This window comes from Thunnus thynnus, chromosome 7, assembly GCF_963924715.1.
Source record: "Thunnus thynnus chromosome 7, fThuThy2.1, whole genome shotgun sequence".
Taxonomy (NCBI): Eukaryota; Metazoa; Chordata; class Actinopteri; order Scombriformes; family Scombridae; genus Thunnus; species Thunnus thynnus.
Window position 1 is genome coordinate 30,569,914 of NC_089523.1, and position 26,380 is coordinate 30,596,293.

The 26,380-nt window shown below is 48.5% G+C and overlaps 54 non-coding genes across 54 annotated transcripts; 38 read left to right on the top strand and 16 right to left on the bottom strand.

The window, feature by feature from the left end:
- The first annotated feature begins 54 nt into the window (after positions 1 to 54).
- trnai-aau (transfer RNA isoleucine (anticodon AAU)) lies at positions 55 to 128 on the top strand. Its single transcript has one exon. It is a non-coding gene; the product is annotated as a tRNA-Ile (tRNA).
- A 220-nt stretch (positions 129 to 348) lies between these two features.
- On the top strand, positions 349 to 421 carry trnar-ucg (transfer RNA arginine (anticodon UCG)). The gene has a single exon. It is a non-coding gene; the product is annotated as a tRNA-Arg (tRNA).
- Positions 422 to 1,326: 905 nt separating this feature from the next.
- On the bottom strand, positions 1,327 to 1,399 carry trnaa-agc (transfer RNA alanine (anticodon AGC)). The gene has a single exon. It is a non-coding gene; the product is annotated as a tRNA-Ala (tRNA).
- Positions 1,400 to 1,508: 109 nt separating this feature from the next.
- Positions 1,509 to 1,582, top strand: trnai-aau (transfer RNA isoleucine (anticodon AAU)). Its single transcript has one exon. It is a non-coding gene; the product is annotated as a tRNA-Ile (tRNA).
- Positions 1,583 to 1,806: 224 nt separating this feature from the next.
- Positions 1,807 to 1,879, top strand: trnar-ucg (transfer RNA arginine (anticodon UCG)). The gene has a single exon. It is a non-coding gene; the product is annotated as a tRNA-Arg (tRNA).
- Positions 1,880 to 2,971: 1,092 nt separating this feature from the next.
- On the top strand, positions 2,972 to 3,045 carry trnai-aau (transfer RNA isoleucine (anticodon AAU)). Its single transcript has one exon. It is a non-coding gene; the product is annotated as a tRNA-Ile (tRNA).
- Positions 3,046 to 3,161: 116 nt separating this feature from the next.
- Positions 3,162 to 3,234, top strand: trnar-ucg (transfer RNA arginine (anticodon UCG)). Its single transcript has one exon. It is a non-coding gene; the product is annotated as a tRNA-Arg (tRNA).
- An 818-nt stretch (positions 3,235 to 4,052) lies between these two features.
- Positions 4,053 to 4,125, bottom strand: trnaa-agc (transfer RNA alanine (anticodon AGC)). Its single transcript has one exon. It is a non-coding gene; the product is annotated as a tRNA-Ala (tRNA).
- A 109-nt stretch (positions 4,126 to 4,234) lies between these two features.
- trnai-aau (transfer RNA isoleucine (anticodon AAU)) lies at positions 4,235 to 4,308 on the top strand. Its single transcript has one exon. It is a non-coding gene; the product is annotated as a tRNA-Ile (tRNA).
- Positions 4,309 to 4,532: 224 nt separating this feature from the next.
- Positions 4,533 to 4,605, top strand: trnar-ucg (transfer RNA arginine (anticodon UCG)). Its single transcript has one exon. It is a non-coding gene; the product is annotated as a tRNA-Arg (tRNA).
- Positions 4,606 to 5,694: 1,089 nt separating this feature from the next.
- On the top strand, positions 5,695 to 5,768 carry trnai-aau (transfer RNA isoleucine (anticodon AAU)). Its single transcript has one exon. It is a non-coding gene; the product is annotated as a tRNA-Ile (tRNA).
- A 116-nt stretch (positions 5,769 to 5,884) lies between these two features.
- trnar-ucg (transfer RNA arginine (anticodon UCG)) lies at positions 5,885 to 5,957 on the top strand. The gene has a single exon. It is a non-coding gene; the product is annotated as a tRNA-Arg (tRNA).
- An 818-nt stretch (positions 5,958 to 6,775) lies between these two features.
- Positions 6,776 to 6,848, bottom strand: trnaa-agc (transfer RNA alanine (anticodon AGC)). Its single transcript has one exon. It is a non-coding gene; the product is annotated as a tRNA-Ala (tRNA).
- A 112-nt stretch (positions 6,849 to 6,960) lies between these two features.
- On the top strand, positions 6,961 to 7,034 carry trnai-aau (transfer RNA isoleucine (anticodon AAU)). The gene has a single exon. It is a non-coding gene; the product is annotated as a tRNA-Ile (tRNA).
- A 220-nt stretch (positions 7,035 to 7,254) lies between these two features.
- trnar-ucg (transfer RNA arginine (anticodon UCG)) lies at positions 7,255 to 7,327 on the top strand. Its single transcript has one exon. It is a non-coding gene; the product is annotated as a tRNA-Arg (tRNA).
- A 905-nt stretch (positions 7,328 to 8,232) lies between these two features.
- Positions 8,233 to 8,305, bottom strand: trnaa-agc (transfer RNA alanine (anticodon AGC)). The gene has a single exon. It is a non-coding gene; the product is annotated as a tRNA-Ala (tRNA).
- Positions 8,306 to 8,414: 109 nt separating this feature from the next.
- Positions 8,415 to 8,488, top strand: trnai-aau (transfer RNA isoleucine (anticodon AAU)). Its single transcript has one exon. It is a non-coding gene; the product is annotated as a tRNA-Ile (tRNA).
- Positions 8,489 to 8,712: 224 nt separating this feature from the next.
- Positions 8,713 to 8,785, top strand: trnar-ucg (transfer RNA arginine (anticodon UCG)). The gene has a single exon. It is a non-coding gene; the product is annotated as a tRNA-Arg (tRNA).
- Positions 8,786 to 9,692: 907 nt separating this feature from the next.
- trnaa-agc (transfer RNA alanine (anticodon AGC)) lies at positions 9,693 to 9,765 on the bottom strand. Its single transcript has one exon. It is a non-coding gene; the product is annotated as a tRNA-Ala (tRNA).
- A 112-nt stretch (positions 9,766 to 9,877) lies between these two features.
- Positions 9,878 to 9,951, top strand: trnai-aau (transfer RNA isoleucine (anticodon AAU)). Its single transcript has one exon. It is a non-coding gene; the product is annotated as a tRNA-Ile (tRNA).
- Positions 9,952 to 10,067: 116 nt separating this feature from the next.
- On the top strand, positions 10,068 to 10,140 carry trnar-ucg (transfer RNA arginine (anticodon UCG)). The gene has a single exon. It is a non-coding gene; the product is annotated as a tRNA-Arg (tRNA).
- Positions 10,141 to 11,143: 1,003 nt separating this feature from the next.
- trnai-aau (transfer RNA isoleucine (anticodon AAU)) lies at positions 11,144 to 11,217 on the top strand. Its single transcript has one exon. It is a non-coding gene; the product is annotated as a tRNA-Ile (tRNA).
- A 220-nt stretch (positions 11,218 to 11,437) lies between these two features.
- On the top strand, positions 11,438 to 11,510 carry trnar-ucg (transfer RNA arginine (anticodon UCG)). The gene has a single exon. It is a non-coding gene; the product is annotated as a tRNA-Arg (tRNA).
- Positions 11,511 to 12,415: 905 nt separating this feature from the next.
- Positions 12,416 to 12,488, bottom strand: trnaa-agc (transfer RNA alanine (anticodon AGC)). The gene has a single exon. It is a non-coding gene; the product is annotated as a tRNA-Ala (tRNA).
- Positions 12,489 to 12,600: 112 nt separating this feature from the next.
- On the top strand, positions 12,601 to 12,674 carry trnai-aau (transfer RNA isoleucine (anticodon AAU)). Its single transcript has one exon. It is a non-coding gene; the product is annotated as a tRNA-Ile (tRNA).
- Positions 12,675 to 12,894: 220 nt separating this feature from the next.
- trnar-ucg (transfer RNA arginine (anticodon UCG)) lies at positions 12,895 to 12,967 on the top strand. Its single transcript has one exon. It is a non-coding gene; the product is annotated as a tRNA-Arg (tRNA).
- A 908-nt stretch (positions 12,968 to 13,875) lies between these two features.
- On the bottom strand, positions 13,876 to 13,948 carry trnaa-agc (transfer RNA alanine (anticodon AGC)). The gene has a single exon. It is a non-coding gene; the product is annotated as a tRNA-Ala (tRNA).
- Positions 13,949 to 14,060: 112 nt separating this feature from the next.
- On the top strand, positions 14,061 to 14,134 carry trnai-aau (transfer RNA isoleucine (anticodon AAU)). Its single transcript has one exon. It is a non-coding gene; the product is annotated as a tRNA-Ile (tRNA).
- Positions 14,135 to 14,250: 116 nt separating this feature from the next.
- trnar-ucg (transfer RNA arginine (anticodon UCG)) lies at positions 14,251 to 14,323 on the top strand. Its single transcript has one exon. It is a non-coding gene; the product is annotated as a tRNA-Arg (tRNA).
- Positions 14,324 to 15,141: 818 nt separating this feature from the next.
- On the bottom strand, positions 15,142 to 15,214 carry trnaa-agc (transfer RNA alanine (anticodon AGC)). The gene has a single exon. It is a non-coding gene; the product is annotated as a tRNA-Ala (tRNA).
- Positions 15,215 to 15,326: 112 nt separating this feature from the next.
- Positions 15,327 to 15,400, top strand: trnai-aau (transfer RNA isoleucine (anticodon AAU)). Its single transcript has one exon. It is a non-coding gene; the product is annotated as a tRNA-Ile (tRNA).
- Positions 15,401 to 15,620: 220 nt separating this feature from the next.
- Positions 15,621 to 15,693, top strand: trnar-ucg (transfer RNA arginine (anticodon UCG)). Its single transcript has one exon. It is a non-coding gene; the product is annotated as a tRNA-Arg (tRNA).
- A 905-nt stretch (positions 15,694 to 16,598) lies between these two features.
- On the bottom strand, positions 16,599 to 16,671 carry trnaa-agc (transfer RNA alanine (anticodon AGC)). Its single transcript has one exon. It is a non-coding gene; the product is annotated as a tRNA-Ala (tRNA).
- A 109-nt stretch (positions 16,672 to 16,780) lies between these two features.
- On the top strand, positions 16,781 to 16,854 carry trnai-aau (transfer RNA isoleucine (anticodon AAU)). Its single transcript has one exon. It is a non-coding gene; the product is annotated as a tRNA-Ile (tRNA).
- Positions 16,855 to 17,086: 232 nt separating this feature from the next.
- Positions 17,087 to 17,159, top strand: trnar-ucg (transfer RNA arginine (anticodon UCG)). The gene has a single exon. It is a non-coding gene; the product is annotated as a tRNA-Arg (tRNA).
- A 907-nt stretch (positions 17,160 to 18,066) lies between these two features.
- On the bottom strand, positions 18,067 to 18,139 carry trnaa-agc (transfer RNA alanine (anticodon AGC)). The gene has a single exon. It is a non-coding gene; the product is annotated as a tRNA-Ala (tRNA).
- A 112-nt stretch (positions 18,140 to 18,251) lies between these two features.
- Positions 18,252 to 18,325, top strand: trnai-aau (transfer RNA isoleucine (anticodon AAU)). Its single transcript has one exon. It is a non-coding gene; the product is annotated as a tRNA-Ile (tRNA).
- A 116-nt stretch (positions 18,326 to 18,441) lies between these two features.
- On the top strand, positions 18,442 to 18,514 carry trnar-ucg (transfer RNA arginine (anticodon UCG)). Its single transcript has one exon. It is a non-coding gene; the product is annotated as a tRNA-Arg (tRNA).
- An 818-nt stretch (positions 18,515 to 19,332) lies between these two features.
- Positions 19,333 to 19,405, bottom strand: trnaa-agc (transfer RNA alanine (anticodon AGC)). The gene has a single exon. It is a non-coding gene; the product is annotated as a tRNA-Ala (tRNA).
- A 109-nt stretch (positions 19,406 to 19,514) lies between these two features.
- On the top strand, positions 19,515 to 19,588 carry trnai-aau (transfer RNA isoleucine (anticodon AAU)). Its single transcript has one exon. It is a non-coding gene; the product is annotated as a tRNA-Ile (tRNA).
- Positions 19,589 to 19,812: 224 nt separating this feature from the next.
- Positions 19,813 to 19,885, top strand: trnar-ucg (transfer RNA arginine (anticodon UCG)). The gene has a single exon. It is a non-coding gene; the product is annotated as a tRNA-Arg (tRNA).
- A 904-nt stretch (positions 19,886 to 20,789) lies between these two features.
- On the bottom strand, positions 20,790 to 20,862 carry trnaa-agc (transfer RNA alanine (anticodon AGC)). Its single transcript has one exon. It is a non-coding gene; the product is annotated as a tRNA-Ala (tRNA).
- A 112-nt stretch (positions 20,863 to 20,974) lies between these two features.
- trnai-aau (transfer RNA isoleucine (anticodon AAU)) lies at positions 20,975 to 21,048 on the top strand. Its single transcript has one exon. It is a non-coding gene; the product is annotated as a tRNA-Ile (tRNA).
- Positions 21,049 to 21,164: 116 nt separating this feature from the next.
- On the top strand, positions 21,165 to 21,237 carry trnar-ucg (transfer RNA arginine (anticodon UCG)). The gene has a single exon. It is a non-coding gene; the product is annotated as a tRNA-Arg (tRNA).
- Positions 21,238 to 22,055: 818 nt separating this feature from the next.
- On the bottom strand, positions 22,056 to 22,128 carry trnaa-agc (transfer RNA alanine (anticodon AGC)). Its single transcript has one exon. It is a non-coding gene; the product is annotated as a tRNA-Ala (tRNA).
- Positions 22,129 to 22,240: 112 nt separating this feature from the next.
- trnai-aau (transfer RNA isoleucine (anticodon AAU)) lies at positions 22,241 to 22,314 on the top strand. The gene has a single exon. It is a non-coding gene; the product is annotated as a tRNA-Ile (tRNA).
- A 220-nt stretch (positions 22,315 to 22,534) lies between these two features.
- Positions 22,535 to 22,607, top strand: trnar-ucg (transfer RNA arginine (anticodon UCG)). The gene has a single exon. It is a non-coding gene; the product is annotated as a tRNA-Arg (tRNA).
- A 908-nt stretch (positions 22,608 to 23,515) lies between these two features.
- trnaa-agc (transfer RNA alanine (anticodon AGC)) lies at positions 23,516 to 23,588 on the bottom strand. The gene has a single exon. It is a non-coding gene; the product is annotated as a tRNA-Ala (tRNA).
- A 112-nt stretch (positions 23,589 to 23,700) lies between these two features.
- Positions 23,701 to 23,774, top strand: trnai-aau (transfer RNA isoleucine (anticodon AAU)). Its single transcript has one exon. It is a non-coding gene; the product is annotated as a tRNA-Ile (tRNA).
- Positions 23,775 to 23,890: 116 nt separating this feature from the next.
- Positions 23,891 to 23,963, top strand: trnar-ucg (transfer RNA arginine (anticodon UCG)). The gene has a single exon. It is a non-coding gene; the product is annotated as a tRNA-Arg (tRNA).
- Positions 23,964 to 24,781: 818 nt separating this feature from the next.
- trnaa-agc (transfer RNA alanine (anticodon AGC)) lies at positions 24,782 to 24,854 on the bottom strand. The gene has a single exon. It is a non-coding gene; the product is annotated as a tRNA-Ala (tRNA).
- A 109-nt stretch (positions 24,855 to 24,963) lies between these two features.
- trnai-aau (transfer RNA isoleucine (anticodon AAU)) lies at positions 24,964 to 25,037 on the top strand. Its single transcript has one exon. It is a non-coding gene; the product is annotated as a tRNA-Ile (tRNA).
- Positions 25,038 to 25,261: 224 nt separating this feature from the next.
- trnar-ucg (transfer RNA arginine (anticodon UCG)) lies at positions 25,262 to 25,334 on the top strand. The gene has a single exon. It is a non-coding gene; the product is annotated as a tRNA-Arg (tRNA).
- A 904-nt stretch (positions 25,335 to 26,238) lies between these two features.
- Positions 26,239 to 26,311, bottom strand: trnaa-agc (transfer RNA alanine (anticodon AGC)). Its single transcript has one exon. It is a non-coding gene; the product is annotated as a tRNA-Ala (tRNA).
- Between the last annotated feature and the right edge of the window lie 69 nt (positions 26,312 to 26,380).

Below are 26,380 nucleotides of genomic sequence, written 5' to 3' on the forward strand. Positions count from 1 at the left end.
CTTCCCTGTCTTTGTATAAGGGACGTGGTTGTAAGAGGACTCTCAGCAGCAGCAGGCCAGTTAGCTCAGCTGGTTAGAGCGTGGTGCTAATAACGCCAAGGTCACAGGTTCGATCCCTGTACTGGCCAGGAACTGTTGTTGTAAAGGCACAAGTCCTTGCGCCGCCTACAGATGGAAAGAAAGTTGATGTAAACCTCCCACTGTTCCCAAGCCATGGGTTGACCAACAGCGCCACATTGTCTCACACGTGTATCCCATGAAGGCGAAGGCTTCACGTCCAAAGTCCAGCTCCTTCTTACTCTAGACTACTACGTAGCCCCGTTGAAATGTACTCGTCCCTGTCCACGTGACCACGTGGCCTAAAGGACAAGGCGTCTGACTTCGGATCAGAAGATTGAGGGTTCGAATCCCTTCGTGGTTGGATGCCCCCACTTCTGTCGGATTCCCGTATGTGTCTGTTGAGTAAAGAAAATCCCCATGAGAGGCTGTGAACATTGGACATCAAGCAATGCGACGTGGCTGACTATGGGTCAAAACTACTAGCGGTCACAGAGATGCAGGAGATTACAAAAGGTGTGTGGTGAAAGCTTTAGGAACTTAAGAGGAAATATGTGTTCTCTGTCATCAACATTTGTGTCAGAGGGTGTCCCCGTAAGAATTCGGCACCCTTGCTCTGCTTATTATGAGCACAATCGGCAGGAGTAACGCTCTGGAGGAATCCTGCTTTACGTCAGTTCCTTCGAATCAAGGCATTGTGTGTTTCCTGCCATGAAGATTTGGATGCACAGCGTTGACTTCACGATGCTGCGACATTGACTTTCAGGGCAAAGACCCATTTTACACCAAAGAAGAAACGGGAATGGAGAATGCGGGCGTCGATCCCGCTGCCTCTCACATGCAAAGCGAGCGCTCTACCATTTGAGCTAATTCCCCTCTGGAGGTGCCACCTGGGGAAGTATTCACCAGGTGCTGAAGATTTCCAATGAAGTTAGTGACTGGTTTTCCCCATTGACATACTGTATGTCTCGTGCAGTATTTTCCTGAGAAGTTCTTGGCCACGCCCGTGGGCTCAGAGGACTAAAGCGTAGAGTTAGGTTCACCAACTGTGAGCATTCAAAGTTTTCAACCAGATGATTATGAAAAGGCAAAAGCTGCCTGAGAACAGAAGGTAAATGTCCTCCAGAAGGTCAGGCATAGTTATGTTCCTCATCAAGAAAGTATCGTGGTGACACAACACAATATCCTTTTGTAATGGCGTGATTGTGGGACATCAGCCTCCAAACAAAAAGCAGTGGATGCTGTCTGGCTCCACAGAAAAGAAGGTAATGGAGAATGCGGGCATCGATCCCGCTACCTCTCGCATGCTAAGCGAGCGCTCTACCATTTGAGCTAATTCCCCTCTTAAAGACGATTACGAGAGAGGTGCCAACAGCTCGCAAAATACTCGAAAGCAATTGCTTCCCTGTCTTTGTATAAGGGACGTGGTTGTAAGATGACTCTCAGCAGCAGGCCAGTTAGCTCAGCTGGTTAGAGCGTGGTGCTAATAACGCCAAGGTCACAGGTTCGATCCCTGTACTGGCCAGGAACTGTTGTTGTAAAGGCACAAGTCCTTGTGCCGCCTACAGATGGAAAGAAAGTTGATGTAAACCTCCCCCGGTCCACAAGCTATGGGTTGACCAACAGTGCCACATTGTCTCACACGTGTATCCCATGAAGGCGAAAGCTTCACGTCCAAAGTCCAGCTCCTTCTTACTCTAGACTACTACCAGCATAGCCCCGTTGAAATGTACTCGTCCCTGTCCACGTGACCACGTGGCCTAAAGGACAAGGCGTCTGACTTCGGATCAGAAGATTGAGGGTTCGAATCCCTTCGTGGTTGGATGCCCCCACTTCTGTCGGATTCCCGTATGTGTCTGTTGAGTAAAGAAAATCCCCATGAGAGGCTGTGAACATTGGACATCAAGCAATGCGACGTGGCTGACTATGGGTCAAAACTACTAGCGGTCACAGAGATGCAGGAGATTACAAAAGGTGTGTGGTGAAAGCTTTAGGAACTTAGAGGAAATATGTGTTCTCTGTCATCAACATTTGTGTCAGAGGGTGTCCCCGTAAGAATTCGGCACCCTTGCTCTGCTTATTATGAGCACAATCGGCAGGAGTAACGCTCTGGAGGAATCCTGCTTTACGTCAGTTCCTTCGAATCAAGGCATTGTGTGTTTCCTGCCATGAAGATTTGGATGCACAGCGTTGACTTCACGATGCTGCGACATTGACTTTCAGGGCAAAGACCCATTTTACACCAAAGAAGAAACGGGAATGGAGAATGCGGGCGTCGATCCCGCTGCCTCTCACATGCAAAGCGAGCGCTCTACCATTTGAGCTAATTCCCCTCTGGAGGTGCCACCTGGGGAAGTATTCACGTATTCAGTATTCAGATTTCCAATGAAGTTAGTGACTGGTTTTCCCCATTGACATACTGTATGTCTCGTGCAGTATTTTCCTGAGAAGTTCTTGGCCACGCCCGTGGGCTCAGAGGACTAAAGCGTAGAGTTAGGTTCACCAACTGTGAGCATTCAAAGTTTTCAACCAGATGATTATGAAAAGGCAAAAGCTGCCTGAGAACAGAAGGTAAATGTCCTCCAGAAGGTCAGGCATAGTTATGTTCCTCATCAAGAAAGTATCGTGGTGACACAACACAATATCCTTTTGTAATGGCGTGATTGTGGGACATCAGCCTCCAAACAAAAAGCAGTGGATGCTGTCTGGCTCCACAGAAAAGAAGGTAATGGAGAATGCAGGCATCGATCCCGCTACCTCTCGCATGCTAAGCGAGCGCTCTACCATTTGAGCTAATTCCCCTCTTAAAGACGATTACGAGAGAGGTGCCAACAGCTCGCAAAATACTCGAAAGCAATTGCTTCCCTGTCTTTGTATAAGGGACGTGGTTGTAAGAGGACTCTCAGCAGCAGCAGGCCAGTTAGCTCAGCTGGTTAGAGCGTGGTGCTAATAACGCCAAGGTCACAGGTTCGATCCCTGTACTGGCCAGGAACTGTTGTTGTAGCAGCATGAAGGCGAAGGCTTCACGTCCAAAGTCCAGCTCCTTCTTACTCTAGACTACTACCAACGTAGCCCCGTTGAAATGTACTCGTCCCTGTCCACGTGACCACGTGGCCTAAAGGACAAGGCGTCTGACTTCGGATCAGAAGATTGAGGGTTCGAATCCCTTCGTGGTTGGATGCCCCCACTTCTGTCGGATTCCCGTATGTGTCTGTTGAGTAAAGAAAATCCCCATGAGAGGCTGTGAACATTGGACATCAAGCAATGCGACGTGGCTGACTATGGGTCAAAACTACTAGCGGTCACAGAGATGCAGGAGATTACAAAAGGTGTGTGGTGAAAGCTTTAGGAACTTAGAGGAAATATGTGTTGGATGTGCTGGAGGAATCCTGCTTTACGTCAGTTCCTTCGAATCAAGGCATTGTGTGTTTCCTGCCATGAAGATTTGGATGCACAGCGTTGACTTCACGATGCTGCGACATTGACTTTCAGGGCAAAGACCCATTTTACACCAAAGAAGAAACGGGAATGGAGAATGCGGGCGTCGATCCCGCTGCCTCTCACATGCAAAGCGAGCGCTCTACCATTTGAGCTAATTCCCCTCTGGAGGTGCCACCTGGGGAAGTATTCACCAGGTGCTGAAGATTTCCAATGAAGTTAGTGACTGGTTTTCCCCATTGACATACTGTATGTCTCGTGCAGTATTTTCCTGAGAAGTTCTTGGCCACGCCCGTGGGTTCAGAGGACTAAAGCGTAGAGTTAGGTTCACCAACTGTGAGCATTCAAAGTTTTCAACCAGATGATTATGAAAAGGCAAAAGCTGCCTGAGAACAGAAGGTAAATGTCCTCCAGAAGGTCAGGCATAGTTATGTTCCTCATCAAGAAAGTATCGTGGTGACACAACACAATATCCTTTTGTAATGGCGTGATTGTGGGACATCAGCCTCCAAACAAAAAGCAGTGGATGCTGTCTGGCTCCACAGAAAAGAAGGTAATGGAGAATGCGGGCATCGATCCCGCTACCTCTCGCATGCTAAGCGAGCGCTCTACCATTTGAGCTAATTCCCCTCTTAAAGACGATTACGAGAGAGGTGCCAACAGCTCGCAAAATACTCGAAAGCAATTGCTTCCCTGTCTTTGTATAAGGGACGTGGTTGTAAGATGACACTCAGCAGCAGGCCAGTTAGCTCAGCTGGTTAGAGCGTGGTGCTAATAACGCCAAGGTCACAGGTTCGATCCCTGTACTGGCCAGGAACTGTTGTTGTAAAGGCACAAGTCCTTGTGCCGCCTACAGATGGAAAGAAAGTTGATGTAAACCTCCCCCGGTCCACAAGCCATGGGTTGACCAACAGTGCCACATTGTCTCACACGTGTATCCCATGAAGGCGAAGGCTTCACGTCCAAAGTCCAGCTCCTTCTTACTCTAGACTACTACCAACGTAGCCCCGTTGAAATGTACTCGTCCCTGTCCATGTGACCACGTGGCCTAAAGGACAAGGCGTCTGACTTCGGATCAGAAGATTGAGGGTTCGAATCCCTTCGTGGTTGGATGCCCCCACTTCTGTCGGATTCCCGTATGTGTCTGTTGAGTAAAGAAAATCCCCATGAGAGGCTGTGAACATTGGACATCAAGCAATGCGACGTGGCTGACTATGGGTCAAAACTACTAGCGGTCACAGAGATGCAGGAGATTACAAAAGGTGTGTGGTGAAAGCTTTAGGAACTTAGAGGAAATATGTGTTCTCTGTCATCAACATTTGTGTCAGAGGGTGTCCCCGTAAGAATTCGGCACCCTTGCTCTGCTTATTATGAGCACAATCGGCAGGAGTAACGCTCTGGAGGAATCCTGCTTTACGTCAGTTCCTTCGAATCAAGGCATTGTGTGTTTCCTGCCATGAAGATTTGGATGCACAGCGTTGACTTCACGATGCTGCGACATTGACTTTCAGGGCAAAGACCCATTTTACACCAAAGAAGAAACGGGAATGGAGAATGCGGGCGTCGATCCCGCTGCCTCTCACATGCAAAGCGAGCGCTCTACCATTTGAGCTAATTCCCCTCTGGAGGTGCCACCTGGGGAAGTATTCACCAGGTGCTGAAGATTTCCAATGAAGTTAGTGACTGGTTTTCCCCATTGACATACTGTATGTCTCGTGCAGTATTTTCCTGAGAAGTTCTTGGCCACGCCCGTGGGCTCAGAGGACTAAAGCGTAGAGTTAGGTTCACCAACTGTGAGCATTCAAAGTTTTCAACCAGATGATTATGAAAAGGCAAAAGCTGCCTGAGAACAGAAGGTAAATGTCCTCCAGAAGGTCAGGCATAGTTATGTTCCTCATCAAGAAAGTATCGTGGTGACACAACACAATATCCTTTTGTAATGGCGTGATTGTGGGACATCAGCCTCCAAACAAAAAGCAGTGGATGCTGTCTGGCTCCACAGAAAAGAAGGTAATGGAGAATGCAGGCATCGATCCCGCTACCTCTCGCATGCTAAGCGAGCGCTCTACCATTTGAGCTAATTCCCCTCTTAAAGACGATTACGAGAGAGGTGCCAACAGCTCGCAAAATACTCGAAAGCAATTGCTTCCCTGTCTTTGTATAAGGGACGTGGTTGTAAGAGGACTCTCAGCAGCAGCAGGCCAGTTAGCTCAGCTGGTTAGAGCGTGGTGCTAATAACGCCAAGGTCACAGGTTCGATCCCTGTACTGGCCAGGAACTGTTGTTGTAGCAGCATGAAGGCGAAAGCTTCACGTCCAAAGTCCAGCTCCTTCTTACTCTAGACTACTACCAACGTAGCCCCGTTGAAATGTACTCGTCCCTGTCCACGTGACCACGTGGCCTAAAGGACAAGGCGTCTGACTTCGGATCAGAAGATTGAGGGTTCGAATCCCTTCGTGGTTGGATGCCCCCACTTCTGTCGGATTCCCGTATGTGTCTGTTGAGTAAAGAAAATCCCCATGAGAGGCTGTGAACATTGGACATCAAGCAATGCGACGTGGCTGACTATGGGTCAAAACTACTAGCGGTCACAGAGATGCAGGAGATTACAAAAGGTGTGTGGTGAAAGCTTTAGGAAATTAGAGGAAATATGTGTTGGATGTGCTGGAGGAATCCTGCTTTACGTCAGTTCCTTCGAATCAAGGCATTGTGTGTTTCCTGCCATGAAGATTTGGATGCACAGCGTTGACTTCACGATGCTGCGACATTGACTTTCAGGGCAAAGACCCATTTTACACCAAAGAAGAAACGGGAATGGAGAATGCGGGCGTCGATCCCGCTGCCTCTCACATGCAAAGCGAGCGCTCTACCATTTGAGCTAATTCCCCTCTGGAGGTGCCACCTGGGGAAGTATTCACCAGGTGCTGAAGATTTCCAATGAAGTTAGTGACTGGTTTTCCCCATTGACATACTGTATGTCTCGTGCAGTATTTTCCTGAGAAGTTCTTGGCCACGCCCGTGGGCTCAGAGGACTAAAGCGTAGAGTTAGGTTCACCAACTGTGAGCATTCAAAGTTTTCAACCAGATGATTATGAAAAGGCAAAAGCTGCCTGAGAACAGAAGGTAAATGTCCTCCAGAAGGTCAGGCATAGTTATGTTCCTCATCAAGAAAGTATCGTGGTGACACAACACAATATCCTTTTGTAATGGCGTGATTGTGGGACATCAGCCTCCAAACAAAAAGCAGTGGATGCTGTCTGGCTCCACAGAAAAGAAGGTAATGGAGAATGCGGGCATCGATCCCGCTACCTCTCGCATGCTAAGCGAGCGCTCTACCATTTGAGCTAATTCCCCTCTTAAAGACGATTACGAGAGAGGTGCCAACAGCTCGCAAAATACTCGAAAGCAATTGCTTCCCTGTCTTTGTATAAGGGACGTGGTTGTAAGAGGACTCTCAGCAGCAGCAGGCCAGTTAGCTCAGCTGGTTAGAGCGTGGTGCTAATAACGCCAAGGTCACAGGTTCGATCCCTGTACTGGCCAGGAACTGTTGTTGTAAAGGCACAAGTCCTTGCGCCGCCTACAGATGGAAAGAAAGTTGATGTAAACCTCCCACTGTTCCCAAGCCATGGGTTGACCAACAGCGCCACATTGTCTCACACGTGTATCCCATGAAGGCGAAGGCTTCACGTCCAAAGTCCAGCTCCTTCTTACTCTAGACTACTATGTAGCCCCGTTGAAATGTACTCGTCCCTGTCCACGTGACCACGTGGCCTAAAGGACAAGGCGTCTGACTTCGGATCAGAAGATTGAGGGTTCGAATCCCTTCGTGGTTGGATGCCCCCACTTCTGTCGGATTCCCGTATGTGTCTGTTGAGTAAAGAAAATCCCCATGAGAGGCTGTGAACATTGGACATCAAGCAATGCGACGTGGCTGACTATGGGTCAAAACTACTAGCGGTCACAGAGATGCAGGAGATTACAAAAGGTGTGTGGTGAAAGCTTTAGGAACTTAAGAGGAAATATGTGTTCTCTGTCATCAACATTTGTGTCAGAGGGTGTCCCCGTAAGAATTCGGCACCCTTGCTCTGCTTATTATGAGCACAATCGGCAGGAGTAACGCTCTGGAGGAATCCTGCTTTACGTCAGTTCCTTCGAATCAAGGCATTGTGTGTTTCCTGCCATGAAGATTTGGATGCACAGCGTTGACTTCACGATGCTGCGACATTGACTTTCAGGGCAAAGACCCATTTTACACCAAAGAAGAAACGGGAATGGAGAATGCGGGCGTCGATCCCGCTGCCTCTCACATGCAAAGCGAGCGCTCTACCATTTGAGCTAATTCCCCTCTGGAGGTGCCACCTGGGGAAGTATTCACCAGGTGCTGAAGATTTCCAATGAAGTTAGTGACTGGTTTTCCCCATTGACATACTGTATGTCTCGTGCAGTATTTTCCTGAGAAGTTCTTGGCCACGCCCGTGGGCTCAGAGGACTAAAGCGTAGAGTTAGGTTCACCAACTGTGAGCATTCAAAGTTTTCAACCAGATGATTATGAAAAGGCAAAAGCTGCCTGAGAACAGAAGGTAAATGTCCTCCAGAAGGTCAGGCATAGTTATGTTCCTCATCAAGAAAGTATCGTGGTGACACAACACAATATCCTTTTGTAATGGCGTGATTGTGGGACATCAGCCTCCAAACAAAAAGCAGTGGATGCTGTCTGGCTCCACAGAAAAGAAGGTAATGGAGAATGCGGGCATCGATCCCGCTACCTCTCGCATGCTAAGCGAGCACTCTACCATTTGAGCTAATTCCCCTCTTAAAGACGATTACGAGAGAGGTGCCAACAGCTCGCAAAATACTCGAAAGCAATTGCTTCCTTGTCTTTGTATAAGGGACGTGGTTGTAAGATGACTCTCAGCAGCAGGCCAGTTAGCTCAGCTGGTTAGAGCGTGGTGCTAATAACGCCAAGGTCACAGGTTCGATCCCTGTACTGGCCAGGAACTGTTGTTGTAAAGGCACAAGTCCTTGCGCCGCCTACAGATGGAAAGAAAGTTGATGTAAACCTCCCACTGTTCCCAAGCCATGGGTTGACCAACAGCGCCACATTGTCTCACACGTGTATCCCATGAAGGCGAAAGCTTCACGTCCAAAGTCCAGCTCCTTCTTACTCTAGACTACTACCAGCATAGCCCCGTTGAAATGTACTCGTCCCTGTCCACGTGACCACGTGGCCTAAAGGACAAGGCGTCTGACTTCGGATCAGAAGATTGAGGGTTCGAATCCCTTCGTGGTTGGATGCCCCCACTTCTGTCGGATTCCCGTATGTGTCTGTTGAGTAAAGAAAATCCCCATGAGAGGCTGTGAACATTGGACATCAAGCAATGCGACGTGGCTGACTATGGGTCAAAACTACTAGCGGTCACAGAGATGCAGGAGATTACAAAAGGTGTGTGGTGAAAGCTTTAGGAACTTAGAGGAAATATGTGTTCTCTGTCATCAACATTTGTGTCAGAGGGTGTCCCCGTAAGAATTCGGCACCCTTGCTCTGCTTATTATGAGCACAATCGGCAGGAGTAACGCTCTGGAGGAATCCTGCTTTACGTCAGTTCCTTCGAATCAAGGCATTGTGTGTTTCCTGCCATGAAGATTTGGATGCACAGCGTTGACTTCACGATGCTGCGACATTGACTTTCAGGGCAAAGACCCATTTTACACCAAAGAAGAAACGGGAATGGAGAATGCGGGCGTCGATCCCGCTGCCTCTCACATGCAAAGCGAGCGCTCTACCATTTGAGCTAATTCCCCTCTGGAGGTGCCACCTGGGGAAGTATTCACGTATTCAGTATTCAGATTTCCAATGAAGTTAGTGACTGGTTTTCCCCATTGACATACTGTATGTCTCGTGCAGTATTTTCCTGAGAAGTTCTTGGCCACGCCCGTGGGCTCAGAGGACTAAAGCGTAGAGTTAGGTTCACCAACTGTGAGCATTCAAAGTTTTCAACCAGATGATTATGAAAAGGCAAAAGCTGCCTGAGAACAGAAGGTAAATGTCCTCCAGAAGGTCAGGCATAGTTATGTTCCTCATCAAGAAAGTATCGTGGTGACACAACACAATATCCTTTTGTAATGGCGTGATTGTGGGACATCAGCCTCCAAACAAAAAGCAGTGGATGCTGTCTGGCTCCACAGAAAAGAAGGTAATGGAGAATGCGGGCATCGATCCCGCTACCTCTCGCATGCTAAGCGAGCGCTCTACCATTTGAGCTAATTCCCCTCTTAAAGACGATTACGAGAGAGGTGCCAACAGCTCGCAAAATACTCGAAAGCAATTGCTTCCCTGTCTTTGTATAAGGGACGTGGTTGTAAGAGGACTCTCAGCAGCAGCAGGCCAGTTAGCTCAGCTGGTTAGAGCGTGGTGCTAATAACGCCAAGGTCACAGGTTCGATCCCTGTACTGGCCAGGAACTGTTGTTGTAGCAGCATGAAGGCGAAGGCTTCACGTCCAAAGTCCAGCTCCTTCTTACTCTAGACTACTACCAACGTAGCCCCGTTGAAATGTACTCGTCCCTGTCCACGTGACCACGTGGCCTAAAGGACAAGGCGTCTGACTTCGGATCAGAAGATTGAGGGTTCGAATCCCTTCGTGGTTGGATGCCCCCACTTCTGTCGGATTCCCGTATGTGTCTGTTGAGTAAAGAAAATCCCCATGAGAGGCTGTGAACATTGGACATCTAGCAATGCGATGTGGCTGACTATGGGTCAAAACTACTAGCGGTCACAGAGATGCAGGAGATTACAAAAGGTGTGTGGTGAAAGCTTTAGGAACTTAGAGGAAATATGTGTTGGATGTGCTGGAGGAATCCTGCTTTACGTCAGTTCCTTCGAATCAAGGCATTGTGTGTTTCCTGCCATGAAGATTTGGATGCACAGCGTTGACTTCACGATGCTGCGACATTGACTTTCAGGGCAAAGACCCATTTTACACCAAAGAAGAAACGGGAATGGAGAATGCGGGCGTCGATCCCGCTGCCTCTCACATGCAAAGCGAGCGCTCTACCATTTGAGCTAATTCCCCTCTGGAGGTGCCACCTGGGGAAGTATTCACCAGGTGCTGAAGATTTCCAATGAAGTTAGTGACTGGTTTTCCCCATTGACATACTGTATGTCTCGTGCAGTATTTTCCTGAGAAGTTCTTGGCCACGCCCGTGGGCTCAGAGGACTAAAGCGTAGAGTTAGGTTCACCAACTGTGAGCATTCAAAGTTTTCAACCAGATGATTATGAAAAGGCAAAAGCTGCCTGAGAACAGAAGGTAAATGTCCTCCAGAAGGTCAGGCATAGTTATGTTCCTCATCAAGAAAGTATCGTGGTGACACAACACAATATCCTTTTGTAATGGCGTGATTGTGGGACATCAGCCTCCAAACAAAAAGCAGTGGATGCTGTCTGGCTCCACAGAAAAGAAGGTAATGGAGAATGCGGGCATCGATCCCGCTACCTCTCGCATGCTAAGCGAGCTCTCTACCATTTGAGCTAATTCCCCTCTTAAAGACGATTACGAGAGAGGTGCCAACAGCTCGCAAAATACTCGAAAGCAATTGCTTCCCTGTCTTTGTATAAGGGACGTGGTTGTAAGAGGACTCTCAGCAGCAGCAGGCCAGTTAGCTCAGCTGGTTAGAGCGTGGTGCTAATAACGCCAAGGTCACAGGTTCGATCCCTGTACTGGCCAGGAACTGTTGTTGTAAAGGCACAAGTCCTTGCGCCGCCTACAGATGGAAAGAAAGTTGATGTAAACCTCCCACTGTTCCCAAGCCATGGGTTGACCAACAGCGCCACATTGTCTCACACGTGTATCCCATGAAGGCGAAGGCTTCACGTCCAAAGTCCAGCTCCTTCTTACTCTAGACTACTACGTAGCCCCGTTGAAATGTACTCGTCCCTGTCCACGTGACCACGTGGCCTAAAGGACAAGGCGTCTGACTTCGGATCAGAAGATTGAGGGTTCGAATCCCTTCGTGGTTGGATGCCCCCACTTCTGTCGGATTCCCGTATGTGTCTGTTGAGTAAAGAAAATCCCCATGAGAGGCTGTGAACATTGGACATCAAGCAATGCGACGTGGCTGACTATGGGTCAAAACTACTAGCGGTCACAGAGATGCAGGAGATTACAAAAGGTGTGTGGTGAAAGCTTTAGGAACTTAAGAGGAAATATGTGTTCTCTGTCATCAACATTTGTGTCAGAGGGTGTCCCCGTAAGAATTCGGCACCCTTGCTCTGCTTATTATGAGCACAATCGGCAGGAGTAACGCTCTGGAGGAATCCTGCTTTACGTCAGTTCCTTCGAATCAAGGCATTGTGTGTTTCCTGCCATGAAGATTTGGATGCACAGCGTTGACTTCACGATGCTGCGACATTGACTTTCAGGGCAAAGACCCATTTTACACCAAAGAAGAAACGGGAATGGAGAATGCGGGCGTCGATCCCGCTGCCTCTCACATGCAAAGCGAGCGCTCTACCATTTGAGCTAATTCCCCTCTGGAGGTGCCACCTGGGGAAGTATTCACCAGGTGCTGAAGATTTCCAATGAAGTTAGTGACTGGTTTTCCCCATTGACATACTGTATGTCTCGTGCAGTATTTTCCTGAGAAGTTCTTGGCCACGCCCGTGGGCTCAGAGGACTAAAGCGTAGAGTTAGGTTCACCAACTGTGAGCATTCAAAGTTTTCAACCAGATGATTATGAAAAGGCAAAAGCTGCCTGAGAACAGAAGGTAAATGTCCTCCAGAAGGTCAGGCATAGTTATGTTCCTCATCAAGAAAGTATCGTGGTGACACAACACAATATCCTTTTGTAATGGCGTGATTGTGGGACATCAGCCTCCAAACAAAAAGCAGTGGATGCTGTCTGGCTCCACAGAAAAGAAGGTAATGGAGAATGCGGGCATCGATCCCGCTACCTCTCGCATGCTAAGCGAGCGCTCTACCATTTGAGCTAATTCCCCTCTTAAAGACGATTACGAGAGAGGTGCCAACAGCTCGCAAAATACTCGAAAGCAATTGCTTCCCTGTCTTTGTATAAGGGACGTGGTTGTAAGAGGACTCTCAGCAGCAGCAGGCCAGTTAGCTCAGCTGGTTAGAGCGTGGTGCTAATAACGCCAAGGTCACAGGTTCGATCCCTGTACTGGCCAGGAACTGTTGTTGTAAAGGCACAAGTCCTTGCGCCGCCTACAGATGGAAAGAAAGTTGATGTAAACCTCCCACTGTTCCCAAGCCATGGGTTGACCAACAGCGCCACATTGTCTCACACGTGTATCCCATGAAGGCGAAGGCTTCACGTCCAAAGTCCAGCTCCTTCTTACTCTAGACTACTATGTAGCCCCGTTGAAATGTACTCGTCCCTGTCCACGTGACCACGTGGCCTAAAGGACAAGGCGTCTGACTTCGGATCAGAAGATTGAGGGTTCGAATCCCTTCGTGGTTGGATGCCCCCACTTCTGTCGGATTCCCGTATGTGTCTGTTGAGTAAAGAAAATCCCCATGAGAGGCTGTGAACATTGGACATCAAGCAATGCGACGTGGCTGACTATGGGTCAAAACTACTAGCGGTCACAGAGATGCAGGAGATTACAAAAGGTGTGTGGTGAAAGCTTTAGGAACTTAAGAGGAAATATGTGTTCTCTGTCATCAACATTTGTGTCAGAGGGTGTCCCCGTAAGAATTCGGCACCCTTGCTCTGCTTATTATGAGCACAATCGGCAGGAGTAACGCTCTGGAGGAATCCTGCTTTACGTCAGTTCCTTCGAATCAAGGCATTGTGTGTTTCCTGCCATGAAGATTTGGATGCACAGCGTTGACTTCACGATGCTGCGACATTGACTTTCAGGGCAAAGACCCATTTTACACCAAAGAAGAAACGGGAATGGAGAATGCGGGCGTCGATCCCGCTGCCTCTCACATGCAAAGCGAGCGCTCTACCATTTGAGCTAATTCCCCTCTGGAGGTGCCACCTGGGGAAGTATTCACGTATTCAGTATTCAGATTTCCAATGAAGTTAGTGACTGGTTTTCCCCATTGACATACTGTATGTCTCGTGCAGTATTTTCCTGAGAAGTTCTTGGCCACGCCCGTGGGCTCAGAGGACTAAAGCGTAGAGTTAGGTTCACCAACTGTGAGCATTCAAAGTTTTCAACCAGATGATTATGAAAAGGCAAAAGCTGCCTGAGAACAGAAGGTAAATGTCCTCCAGAAGGTCAGGCATAGTTATGTTCCTCATCAAGAAAGTATCGTGGTGACACAACACAATATCCTTTTGTAATGGCGTGATTGTGGGACATCAGCCTCCAAACAAAAAGCAGTGGATGCTGTCTGGCTCCACAGAAAAGAAGGTAATGGAGAATGCGGGCATCGATCCCGCTACCTCTCGCATGCTAAGCGAGCGCTCTACCATTTGAGCTAATTCCCCTCTTAAAGACGATTACGAGAGAGGTGCCAACAGCTCGCAAAATACTCGAAAGCAATTGCTTCCCTGTCTTTGTATAAGGGACGTGGTTGTAAGAGGACTCTCAGCAGCAGCAGGCCAGTTAGCTCAGCTGGTTAGAGCGTGGTGCTAATAACGCCAAGGTCACAGGTTCGATCCCTGTACTGGCCAGGAACTGTTGTTGTAGCAGCATGAAGGCGAAGGCTTCACGTCCAAAGTCCAGCTCCTTCTTACTCTAGACTACTACCAACGTAGCCCCGTTGAAATGTACTCGTCCCTGTCCACGTGACCACGTGGCCTAAAGGACAAGGCGTCTGACTTCGGATCAGAAGATTGAGGGTTCGAATCCCTTCGTGGTTGGATGCCCCCACTTCTGTCGGATTCCCGTATGTGTCTGTTGAGTAAAGAAAATCCCCATGAGAGGCTGTGAACATTGGACATCAAGCAATGCGACGTGGCTGACTATGGGTCAAAACTACTAGCGGTCACAGAGATGCAGGAGATTACAAAAGGTGTGTGGTGAAAGCTTTAGGAACTTAGAGGAAATATGTGTTGGATGTGCTGGAGGAATCCTGCTTTACGTCAGTTCCTTCGAATCAAGGCATTGTGTGTTTCCTGCCATGAAGATTTGGATGCACAGCGTTGACTTCACGATGCTGCAACATTGACTTTCAGGGCAAAGACCCATTTTACACCAAAGAAGAAACGGGAATGGAGAATGCGGGCGTCGATCCCGCTGCCTCTCACATGCAAAGCGAGCGCTCTACCATTTGAGCTAATTCCCCTCTGGAGGTGCCACCTGGGGAAGTATTCACCAGGTGCTGAAGATTTCCAATGAAGTTAGTGACTGGTTTTCCCCATTGACATACTGTATGTCTCGTGCAGTATTTTCCTGAGAAGTTCTTGGCCACGCCCGTGGGCTCAGAGGACTAAAGCGTAGAGTTAGGTTCACCAACTGTGAGCATTCAAAGTTTTCAACCAGATGATTATGAAAAGGCAAAAGCTGCCTGAGAACAGAAGGTAAATGTCCTCCAGAAGGTCAGGCATAGTTATGTTCCTCATCAAGAAAGTATCGTGGTGACACAACACAATATCCTTTTGTAATGGCGTGATTGTGGGACATCAGCCTCCAAACAAAAAGCAGTGGATGCTGTCTGGCTCCACAGAAAAGAAGGTAATGGAGAATGCGGGCATCGATCCCGCTACCTCTCGCATGCTAAGCGAGCGCTCTACCATTTGAGCTAATTCCCCTCTTAAAGACGATTACGAGAGAGGTGCCAACAGCTCGCAAAATACTCGAAAGCAATTGCTTCCCTGTCTTTGTATAAGGGACGTGGTTGTAAGAGGACTCTCAGCAGCAGCAGGCCAGTTAGCTCAGCTGGTTAGAGCGTGGTGCTAATAACGCCAAGGTCACAGGTTCGATCCCTGTACTGGCCAGGAACTGTTGTTGTAAAGGCACAAGTCCTTGCGCCGCCTACAGATGGAAAGAAAGTTGATGTAAACCTCCCACTGTTCCCAAGCCATGGGTTGACCAACAGCGCCACATTGTCTCACACGTGTATCCCATGAAGGCGAAGGCTTCACGTCCAAAGTCCAGCTCCTTCTTACTCTAGACTACTACGTAGCCCCGTTGAAATGTACTCGTCCCTGTCCACGTGACCACGTGGCCTAAAGGACAAGGCGTCTGACTTCGGATCAGAAGATTGAGGGTTCGAATCCCTTCGTGGTTGGATGCCCCCACTTCTGTCGGATTCCCGTATGTGTCTGTTGAGTAAAGAAAATCCCCATGAGAGGCTGTGAACATTGGACATCAAGCAATGCGACGTGGCTGACTATGGGTCAAAACTACTAGCGGTCACAGAGATGCAGGAGATTACAAAAGGTGTGTGGTGAAAGCTTTAGGAACTTAAGAGGAAATATGTGTTCTCTGTCATCAACATTTGTGTCAGAGGGTGTCCCCGTAAGAATTCGGCACCCTTGCTCTGCTTATTATGAGCACAATCGGCAGGAGTAACGCTCTGGAGGAATCCTGCTTTACGTCAGTTCCTTCGAATCAAGGCATTGTGTGTTTCCTGCCATGAAGATTTGGATGCACAGCGTTGACTTCACGATGCTGCGACATTGACTTTCAGGGCAAAGACCCATTTTACACCAAAGAAGAAACGGGAATGGAGAATGCGGGCGTCGATCCCGCTGCCTCTCACATGCAAAGCGAGCGCTCTACCATTTGAGCTAATTCCCCTCTGGAGGTGCCACCTGGGGAAGTATTCACCAGGTGCTGAAGATTTCCAATGAAGTTAGTGACTGGTTTTCCCCATTGACATACTGTATGTCTCGTGCAGTATTTTCCTGAGAAGTTCTTGGCCACGCCCGTGGGCTCAGAGGACTAAAGCGTAGAGTTAGGTTCACCAACTGTGAGCATTCAAAGTTTTCAACCAGATGATTATGAAAAGGCAAAAGCTGCCTGAGAACAGAAGATAAATGTCCTCCAGAAGGTCAGGCATAGTTATGTTCCTCATCAAGAAAGTATCGTGGTGACACAACACAATATCCTTTTGTAATGGCGTGATTGTGGGACATCAGCCTCCAAACAAAAAGCAGTGGATGCTGTCTGGCTCCACAGAAAAGAAGGTAATGGAGAATGCGGGCATCGATCCCGCTACCTCTCGCATGCTAAGCGAGCGCTCTACCATTTGAGCTAATTCCCCTCTTAAAGACGATTACGAGAGAGGTGCCAACAGCTCGCAAAATACTCGAAAGCAATTGCTTCCCTGTCTTTGTATAAGGGACGTGGTTGTAAGATGACACTCAGCAGCAGGCCAGTTAGCTCAGCTGGTTAGAGCGTGGTGCTAATAACGCCAAGGTCACAGGTTCGATCCCTGTACTGGCCAGGAACTGTTGTTGTAAAGGCACAAGTCCTTGTGCCGCCTACAGATGGAAAGAAAGTTGATGTAAACCTCCCCCGGTCCACAAGCCATGGGTTGACCAACAGTGCCACATTGTCTCACACGTGTATCCCATGAAGGCGAAAGCTTCACGTCCAAAGTCCAGCTCCTTCTTACTCTAGACTACTACCAGCATAGCCCCGTTGAAATGTACTCGTCCCTGTCCACGTGACCACGTGACCACGTGGCCTAAAGGACAAGGCGTCTGACTTCGGATCAGAAGATTGAGGGTTCGAATCCCTTCGTGGTTGGATGCCCCCACTTCTGTCGGATTCCCGTATGTGTCTGTTGAGTAAAGAAAATCCCCATGAGAGGCTGTGAACATTGGACATCAAGCAATGCGACGTGGCTGACTATGGGTCAAAACTACTAGCGGTCACAGAGATGCAGGAGATTACAAAAGGTGTGTGGTGAAAGCTTTAGGAACTTAGAGGAAATATGTGTTCTCTGTCATCAACATTTGTGTCAGAGGGTGTCCCCGTAAGAATTCGGCACCCTTGCTCTGCTTATTATGAGCACAATCGGCAGGAGTAACGCTCTGGAGGAATCCTGCTTTACGTCAGTTCCTTCGAATCAAGGCATTGTGTGTTTCCTGCCATGAAGATTTGGATGCACAGCGTTGACTTCACGATGCTGCGACATTGACTTTCAGGGCAAAGACCCATTTTACACCAAAGAAGAAACGGGAATGGAGAATGCGGGCGTCGATCCCGCTGCCTCTCACATGCAAAGCGAGCGCTCTACCATTTGAGCTAATTCCCCTCTGGAGGTGCCACCTGGGGAAGTATTCACGTATTCAGTATTCAGATTTCCAATGAAGTTAGTGACTGGTTTTCCCCATTGACATACTGTATGTCTCGTGCAGTATTTTCCTGAGAAGTTCTTGGCCACGCCCGTGGGCTCAGAGGACTAAAGCGTAGAGTTAGGTTCACCAACTGTGAGCATTCAAAGTTTTCAACCAGATGATTATGAAAAGGCAAAAGCTGCCTGAGAACAGAAGGTAAATGTCCTCCAGAAGGTCAGGCATAGTTATGTTCCTCATCAAGAAAGTATCGTGGTGACACAACACAATATCCTTTTGTAATGGCGTGATTGTGGGACATCAGCCTCCAAACAAAAAGCAGTGGATGCTGTCTGGCTCCACAGAAAAGAAGGTAATGGAGAATGCGGGCATCGATCCCGCTACCTCTCGCATGCTAAGCGAGCGCTCTACCATTTGAGCTAATTCCCCTCTTAAAGACGATTACGAGAGAGGTGCCAACAGCTCGCAAAATACTCGAAAGCAATTGCTTCCCTGTCTTTGTATAAGGGACGTGGTTGTAAGAGGACTCTCAGCAGCAGCAGGCCAGTTAGCTCAGCTGGTTAGAGCGTGGTGCTAATAACGCCAAGGTCACAGGTTCGATCCCTGTACTGGCCAGGAACTGTTGTTGTAGCAGCATGAAGGCGAAGGCTTCACGTCCAAAGTCCAGCTCCTTCTTACTCTAGACTACTACCAACGTAGCCCCGTTGAAATGTACTCGTCCCTGTCCATGTGACCACGTGGCCTAAAGGACAAGGCGTCTGACTTCGGATCAGAAGATTGAGGGTTCGAATCCCTTCGTGGTTGGATGCCCCCACTTCTGTCGGATTCCCGTATGTGTCTGTTGAGTAAAGAAAATCCCCATGAGAGGCTGTGAACATTGGACATCAAGCAATGCGACGTGGCTGACTATGGGTCAAAACTACTAGCGGTCACAGAGATGCAGGAGATTACAAAAGGTGTGTGGTGAAAGCTTTAGGAACTTAGAGGAAATATGTGTTGGATGTGCTGGAGGAATCCTGCTTTACGTCAGTTCCTTCGAATCAAGGCATTGTGTGTTTCCTGCCATGAAGATTTGGATGCACAGCGTTGACTTCACGATGCTGCGACATTGACTTTCAGGGCAAAGACCCATTTTACACCAAAGAAGAAACGGGAATGGAGAATGCGGGCGTCGATCCCGCTGCCTCTCACATGCAAAGCGAGCGCTCTACCATTTGAGCTAATTCCCCTCTGGAGGTGCCACCTGGGGAAGTATTCACCAGGTGCTGAAGATTTCCAATGAAGTTAGTGACTGGTTTTCCCCATTGACATACTGTATGTCTCGTGCAGTATTTTCCTGAGAAGTTCTTGGCCACGCCCGTGGGCTCAGAGGACTAAAGCGTAGAGTTAGGTTCACCAACTGTGAGCATTCAAAGTTTTCAACCAGATGATTATGAAAAGGCAAAAGCTGCCTGAGAACAGAAGGTAAATGTCCTCCAGAAGGTCAGGCATAGTTATGTTCCTCATCAAGAAAGTATCGTGGTGACACAACACAATATCCTTTTGTAATGGCGTGATTGTGGGACATCAGCCTCCAAACAAAAAGCAGTGGATGCTGTCTGGCTCCACAGAAAAGAAGGTAATGGAGAATGCGGGCATCGATCCCGCTACCTCTCGCATGCTAAGCGAGCGCTCTACCATTTGAGCTAATTCCCCTCTTAAAGACGATTACGAGAGAGGTGCCAACAGCTCGCAAAATACTCGAAAGCAATTGCTTCCCTGTCTTTGTATAAGGGACGTGGTTGTAAGATGACACTCAGCAGCAGGCCAGTTAGCTCAGCTGGTTAGAGCGTGGTGCTAATAACGCCAAGGTCACAGGTTCGATCCCTGTACTGGCCAGGAACTGTTGTTGTAAAGGCACAAGTCCTTGTGCCGCCTACAGATGGAAAGAAAGTTGATGTAAACCTCCCCCGGTCCACAAGCCATGGGTTGACCAACAGTGCCACATTGTCTCACACGTGTATCCCATGAAGGCGAAAGCTTCACGTCCAAAGTCCAGCTCCTTCTTACTCTAGACTACTACCAGCATAGCCCCGTTGAAATGTACTCGTCCCTGTCCACGTGACCACGTGGCCTAAAGGACAAGGCGTCTGACTTCGGATCAGAAGATTGAGGGTTCGAATCCCTTCGTGGTTGGATGCCCCCACTTCTGTCGGATTCCCGTATGTGTCTGTTGAGTAAAGAAAATCCCCATGAGAGGCTGTGAACATTGGACATCAAGCAATGCGACGTGGCTGACTATGGGTCAAAACTACTAGCGGTCACAGAGATGCAGGAGATTACAAAAGGTGTGTGGTGAAAGCTTTAGGAACTTAGAGGAAATATGTGTTCTCTGTCATCAACATTTGTGTCAGAGGGTGTCCCCGTAAGAATTCGGCACCCTTGCTCTGCTTATTATGAGCACAATCGGCAGGAGTAACGCTCTGGAGGAATCCTGCTTTACGTCAGTTCCTTCGAATCAAGGCATTGTGTGTTTCCTGCCATGAAGATTTGGATGCACAGCGTTGACTTCACGATGCTGCGACATTGACTTTCAGGGCAAAGACCCATTTTACACCAAAGAAGAAACGGGAATGGAGAATGCGGGCGTCGATCCCGCTGCCTCTCACATGCAAAGCGAGCGCTCTACCATTTGAGCTAATTCCCCTCTGGAGGTGCCACCTGGGGAAGTATTCACCAGGTGCTGAAGATTTCCAATGAAGTTAGTGACTGGTTTTCCCCATTGACATACTGTATGTCTCGTGCAGTATTTTCCTGAGAAGTTCTTGGCCACGCCCGTGGGCTCAGAGGACTAAAGCGTAGAGTTAGGTTCACCAACTGTGAGCATTCAAAGTTTTCAACCAGATGATTATGAAAAGGCAAAAGCTGCCTGAGAACAGAAGGTAAATGTCCTCCAGAAGGTCAGGCATAGTTATGTTCCTCATCAAGAAAGTATCGTGGTGACACAACACAATATCCTTTTGTAATGGCGTGATTGTGGGACATCAGCCTCCAAACAAAAAGCAGTGGATGCTGTCTGGCTCCACAGAAAAGAAGGTAATGGAGAATGCGGGCATCGATCCCGCTACCTCTCGCATGCTAAGCGAGCGCTCTACCATTTGAGCTAATTCCCCTCTTAAAGACGATTACGAGAGAGGTGCCAACAGCTCGCAAAATACTCGAAAGCAATTGCTTCCCTGTCTTTGTATAAGGGACGTGGTTGTAAGAGGACTCTCAGCAGCAGCAGGCCAGTTAGCTCAGCTGGTTAGAGCGTGGTGCTAATAACGCCAAGGTCACAGGTTCGATCCCTGTACTGGCCAGGAACTGTTGTTGTAGCAGCATGAAGGCGAAGGCTTCACGTCCAAAGTCCAGCTCCTTCTTACTCTAGACTACTACCAACGTAGCCCCGTTGAAATGTACTCGTCCCTGTCCACGTGACCACGTGGCCTAAAGGACAAGGCGTCTGACTTCGGATCAGAAGATTGAGGGTTCGAATCCCTTCGTGGTTGGATGCCCCCACTTCTGTCGGATTCCCGTATGTGTCTGTTGAGTAAAGAAAATCCCCATGAGAGGCTGTGAACATTGGACATCTAGCAATGCGACGTGGCTGACTATGGGTCAAAACTACTAGCGGTCACAGAGATGCAGGAGATTACAAAAGGTGTGTGGTGAAAGCTTTAGGAACTTAGAGGAAATATGTGTTGGATGTGCTGGAGGAATCCTGCTTTACGTCAGTTCCTTCGAATCAAGGCATTGTGTGTTTCCTGCCATGAAGATTTGGATGCACAGCGTTGACTTCACGATGCTGCGACATTGACTTTCAGGGCAAAGACCCATTTTACACCAAAGAAGAAACGGGAATGGAGAATGCGGGCGTCGATCCCGCTGCCTCTCACATGCAAAGCGAGCGCTCTACCATTTGAGCTAATTCCCCTCTGGAGGTGCCACCTGGGGAAGTATTCACCAGGTGCTGAAGATTTCCAATGAAGTTAGTGACTGGTTTTCCCCATTGACATACTGTATGTCTCGTGCAGTATTTTCCTGAGAAGTTCTTGGCCACGCCCGTGGGCTCAGAGGACTAAAGCGTAGAGTTAGGTTCACCAACTGTGAGCATTCAAAGTTTTCAACCAGATGATTATGAAAAGGCAAAAGCTGCCTGAGAACAGAAGGTAAATGTCCTCCAGAAGGTCAGGCATAGTTATGTTCCTCATCAAGAAAGTATCGTGGTGACACAACACAATATCCTTTTGTAATGGCGTGATTGTGGGACATCAGCCTCCAAACAAAAAGCAGTGGATGCTGTCTGGCTCCACAGAAAAGAAGGTAATGGAGAATGCGGGCATCGATCCCGCTACCTCTCGCATGCTAAGCGAGCGCTCTACCATTTGAGCTAATTCCCCTCTTAAAGACGATTACGAGAGAGGTGCCAACAGCTCGCAAAATACTCGAAAGCAATTGCTTCCCTGTCTTTGTATAAGGGACGTGGTTGTAAGAGGACTCTCAGCAGCAGCAGGCCAGTTAGCTCAGCTGGTTAGAGAGTGGTGCTAATAACGCCAAGGTCACAGGTTCGATCCCTGTACTGGCCAGGAACTGTTGTTGTAAAGGCACAAGTCCTTGCGCCGCCTACAGATGGAAAGAAAGTTGATGTAAACCTCCCACTGTTCCCAAGCCATGGGTTGACCAACAGCGCCACATTGTCTCACACGTGTATCCCATGAAGGCGAAGGCTTCACGTCCAAAGTCCAGCTCCTTCTTACTCTAGACTACTACGTAGCCCCGTTGAAATGTACTCGTCCCTGTCCACGTGACCACGTGGCCTAAAGGACAAGGCGTCTGACTTCGGATCAGAAGATTGAGGGTTCGAATCCCTTCGTGGTTGGATGCCCCCACTTCTGTCGGATTCCCGTATGTGTCTGTTGAGTAAAGAAAATCCCCATGAGAGGCTGTGAACATTGGACATCAAGCAATGCGACGTGGCTGACTATGGGTCAAAACTACTAGCGGTCACAGAGATGCAGGAGATTACAAAAGGTGTGTGGTGAAAGCTTTAGGAACTTAAGAGGAAATATGTGTTCTCTGTCATCAACATTTGTGTCAGAGGGTGTCCCCGTAAGAATTCGGCACCCTTGCTCTGCTTATTATGAGCACAATCGGCAGGAGTAACGCTCTGGAGGAATCCTGCTTTACGTCAGTTCCTTCGAATCAAGGCATTGTGTGTTTCCTGCCATGAAGATTTGGATGCACAGCGTTGACTTCACGATGCTGCGACATTGACTTTCAGGGCAAAGACCCATTTTACACCAAAGAAGAAACGGGAATGGAGAATGCGGGCGTCGATCCCGCTGCCTCTCACATGCAAAGCGAGCGCTCTACCATTTGAGCTAATTCCCCTCTGGAGGTGCCACCTGGGGAAGTATTCACGTATTCAGTATTCAGATTTCCAATGAAGTTAGTGACTGGTTTTCCCCATTGACATACTGTATGTCTCGTGCAGTATTTTCCTGAGAAGTTCTTGGCCACGCCCGTGGGCTCAGAGGACTAAAGCGTAGAGTTAGGTTCACCAACTGTGAGCATTCAAAGTTTTCAACCAGATGATTATGAAAAGGCAAAAGCTGCCTGAGAACAGAAGGTAAATGTCCTCCAGAAGGTCAGGCATAGTTATGTTCCTCATCAAGAAAGTATCGTGGTGACACAACACAATATCCTTTTGTAATGGCGTGATTGTGGGACATCAGCCTCCAAACAAAAAGCAGTGGATGCTGTCTGGCTCCACAGAAAAGAAGGTAATGGAGAATGCGGGCATCGATCCCGCTACCTCTCGCATGCTAAGCGAGCGCTCTACCATTTGAGCTAATTCCCCTCTTAAAGACGATTACGAGAGAGGTGCCAACAGCTCGCAAAATACTCGAAAGCAATTGCTTCCCTGTCTTTGTATAAGGGACGTGGTTGTAAGAGGACTCTCAGCAGCAGCAGGCCAGTTAGCTCAGCTGGTTAGAGCGTGGTGCTAATAACGCCAAGGTCACAGGTTCGATCCCTGTACTGGCCAGGAACTGTTGTTGTAGCAGCATGAAGGCGAAGGCTTCACGTCCAAAGTCCAGCTCCTTCTTACTCTAGACTACTACCAACGTAGCCCCGTTGAAATGTACTCGTCCCTGTCCATGTGACCACGTGGCCTAAAGGACAAGGCGTCTGACTTCGGATCAGAAGATTGAGGGTTCGAATCCCTTCGTGGTTGGATGCCCCCACTTCTGTCGGATTCCCGTATGTGTCTGTTGAGTAAAGAAAATCCCCATGAGAGGCTGTGAACATTGGACATCAAGCAATGCGATGTGGCTGACTATGGGTCAAAACTACTAGCGGTCACAGAGATGCAGGAGATTACAAAAGGTGTGTGGTGAAAGCTTTAGGAACTTAGAGGAAATATGTGTTGGATGTGCTGGAGGAATCCTGCTTTACGTCAGTTCCTTCGAATCAAGGCATTGTGTGTTTCCTGCCATGAAGATTTGGATGCACAGCGTTGACTTCACGATGCTGCGACATTGACTTTCAGGGCAAAGACCCATTTTACACCAAAGAAGAAACGGGAATGGAGAATGCGGGCGTCGATCCCGCTGCCTCTCACATGCAAAGCGAGCGCTCTACCATTTGAGCTAATTCCCCTCTGGAGGTGCCACCTGGGGAAGTATTCACCAGGTGCTGAAGATTTCCAATGAAGTTAGTGACTGGTTTTCCCCATTGACATACTGTATGTCTCGTGCAGTATTTTCCTGAGAAGTTCTTGGCCACGCCCGTGGGCTCAGAGGACTAAAGCGTAGAGTTAGGTTCACCAACTGTGAGCATTCAAAGTTTTCAACCAGATGATTATGAAAAGGCAAAAGCTGCCTGAGAACAGAAGGTAAATGTCCTCCAGAAGGTCAGGCATAGTTATGTTCCTCATCAAGAAAGTATCGTGGTGACACAACACAATATCCTTTTGTAATGGCGTGATTGTGGGACATCAGCCTCCAAACAAAAAGCAGTGGATGCTGTCTGGCTCCACAGAAAAGAAGGTAATGGAGAATGCGGGCATCGATCCCGCTACCTCTCGCATGCTAAGCGAGCGCTCTACCATTTGAGCTAATTCCCCTCTTAAAGACGATTACGAGAGAGGTGCCAACAGCTCGCAAAATACTCGAAAGCAATTGCTTCCCTGTCTTTGTATAAGGGACGTGGTTGTAAGATGACACTCAGCAGCAGGCCAGTTAGCTCAGCTGGTTAGAGCGTGGTGCTAATAACGCCAAGGTCACAGGTTCGATCCCTGTACTGGCCAGGAACTGTTGTTGTAAAGGCACAAGTCCTTGTGCCGCCTACAGATGGAAAGAAAGTTGATGTAAACCTCCCCCGGTCCACAAGCCATGGGTTGACCAACAGTGCCACATTGTCTCACACGTGTATCCCATGAAGGCGAAAGCTTCACGTCCAAAGTCCAGCTCCTTCTTACTCTAGACTACTACCAGCATAGCCCCGTTGAAATGTACTCGTCCCTGTCCACGTGACCACGTGGCCTAAAGGACAAGGCGTCTGACTTCGGATCAGAAGATTGAGGGTTCGAATCCCTTCGTGGTTGGATGCCCCCACTTCTGTCGGATTCCCGTATGTGTCTGTTGAGTAAAGAAAATCCCCATGAGAGGCTGTGAACATTGGACATCAAGCAATGCGACGTGGCTGACTATGGGTCAAAACTACTAGCGGTCACAGAGATGCAGGAGATTACAAAAGGTGTGTGGTGAAAGCTTTAGGAACTTAGAGGAAATATGTGTTCTCTGTCATCAACATTTGTGTCAGAGGGTGTCCCCGTAAGAATTCGGCACCCTTGCTCTGCTTATTATGAGCACAATCGGCAGGAGTAACGCTCTGGAGGAATCCTGCTTTACGTCAGTTCCTTCGAATCAAGGCATTGTGTGTTTCCTGCCATGAAGATTTGGATGCACAGCGTTGACTTCACGATGCTGCGACATTGACTTTCAGGGCAAAGACCCATTTTACACCAAAGAAGAAACGGGAATGGAGAATGCGGGCGTCGATCCCGCTGCCTCTCACATGCAAAGCGAGCGCTCTACCATTTGAGCTAATTCCCCTCTGGAGGTGCCACCTGGGGAAGTATTCACCAGGTGCTGAAGATTTCCAATGAAGTTAGTGACTGGTTTTCCCCATTGACATACTGTATGTCTCGTGCAGTATTTTCCTGAGAAGTTCTTGGCCACGCCCGTGGGCTCAGAGGACTAAAGCGTAGAGTTAGGTTCACCAACTGTGAGCATTCAAAGTTTTCAACCAGATGATTATGAAAAGGCAAAAGCTGCCTGAGAACAGAAGGTAAATGTCCTCCAGAAGGTCAGGCATAGTTATGTTCCTCATCAAGAAAGTATCGTGGTGACACAACACAATATCCTTTTGTAATGGCGTGATTGTGGGACATCAGCCTCCAAACAAAAAGCAGTGGATGCTGTCTGGCTCCACAGAAAAGAAGGTAATGGAGAATGCGGGCATCGATCCCGCTACCTCTCGCATGCTAAGCGAGCGCTCTACCATTTGAGCTAATTCCCCTCTTAAAGACGATTACGAGAGAGGTGCCAACAGCTCGCAAAATACTCGAAAGCAATTGCTTCCCTGTCT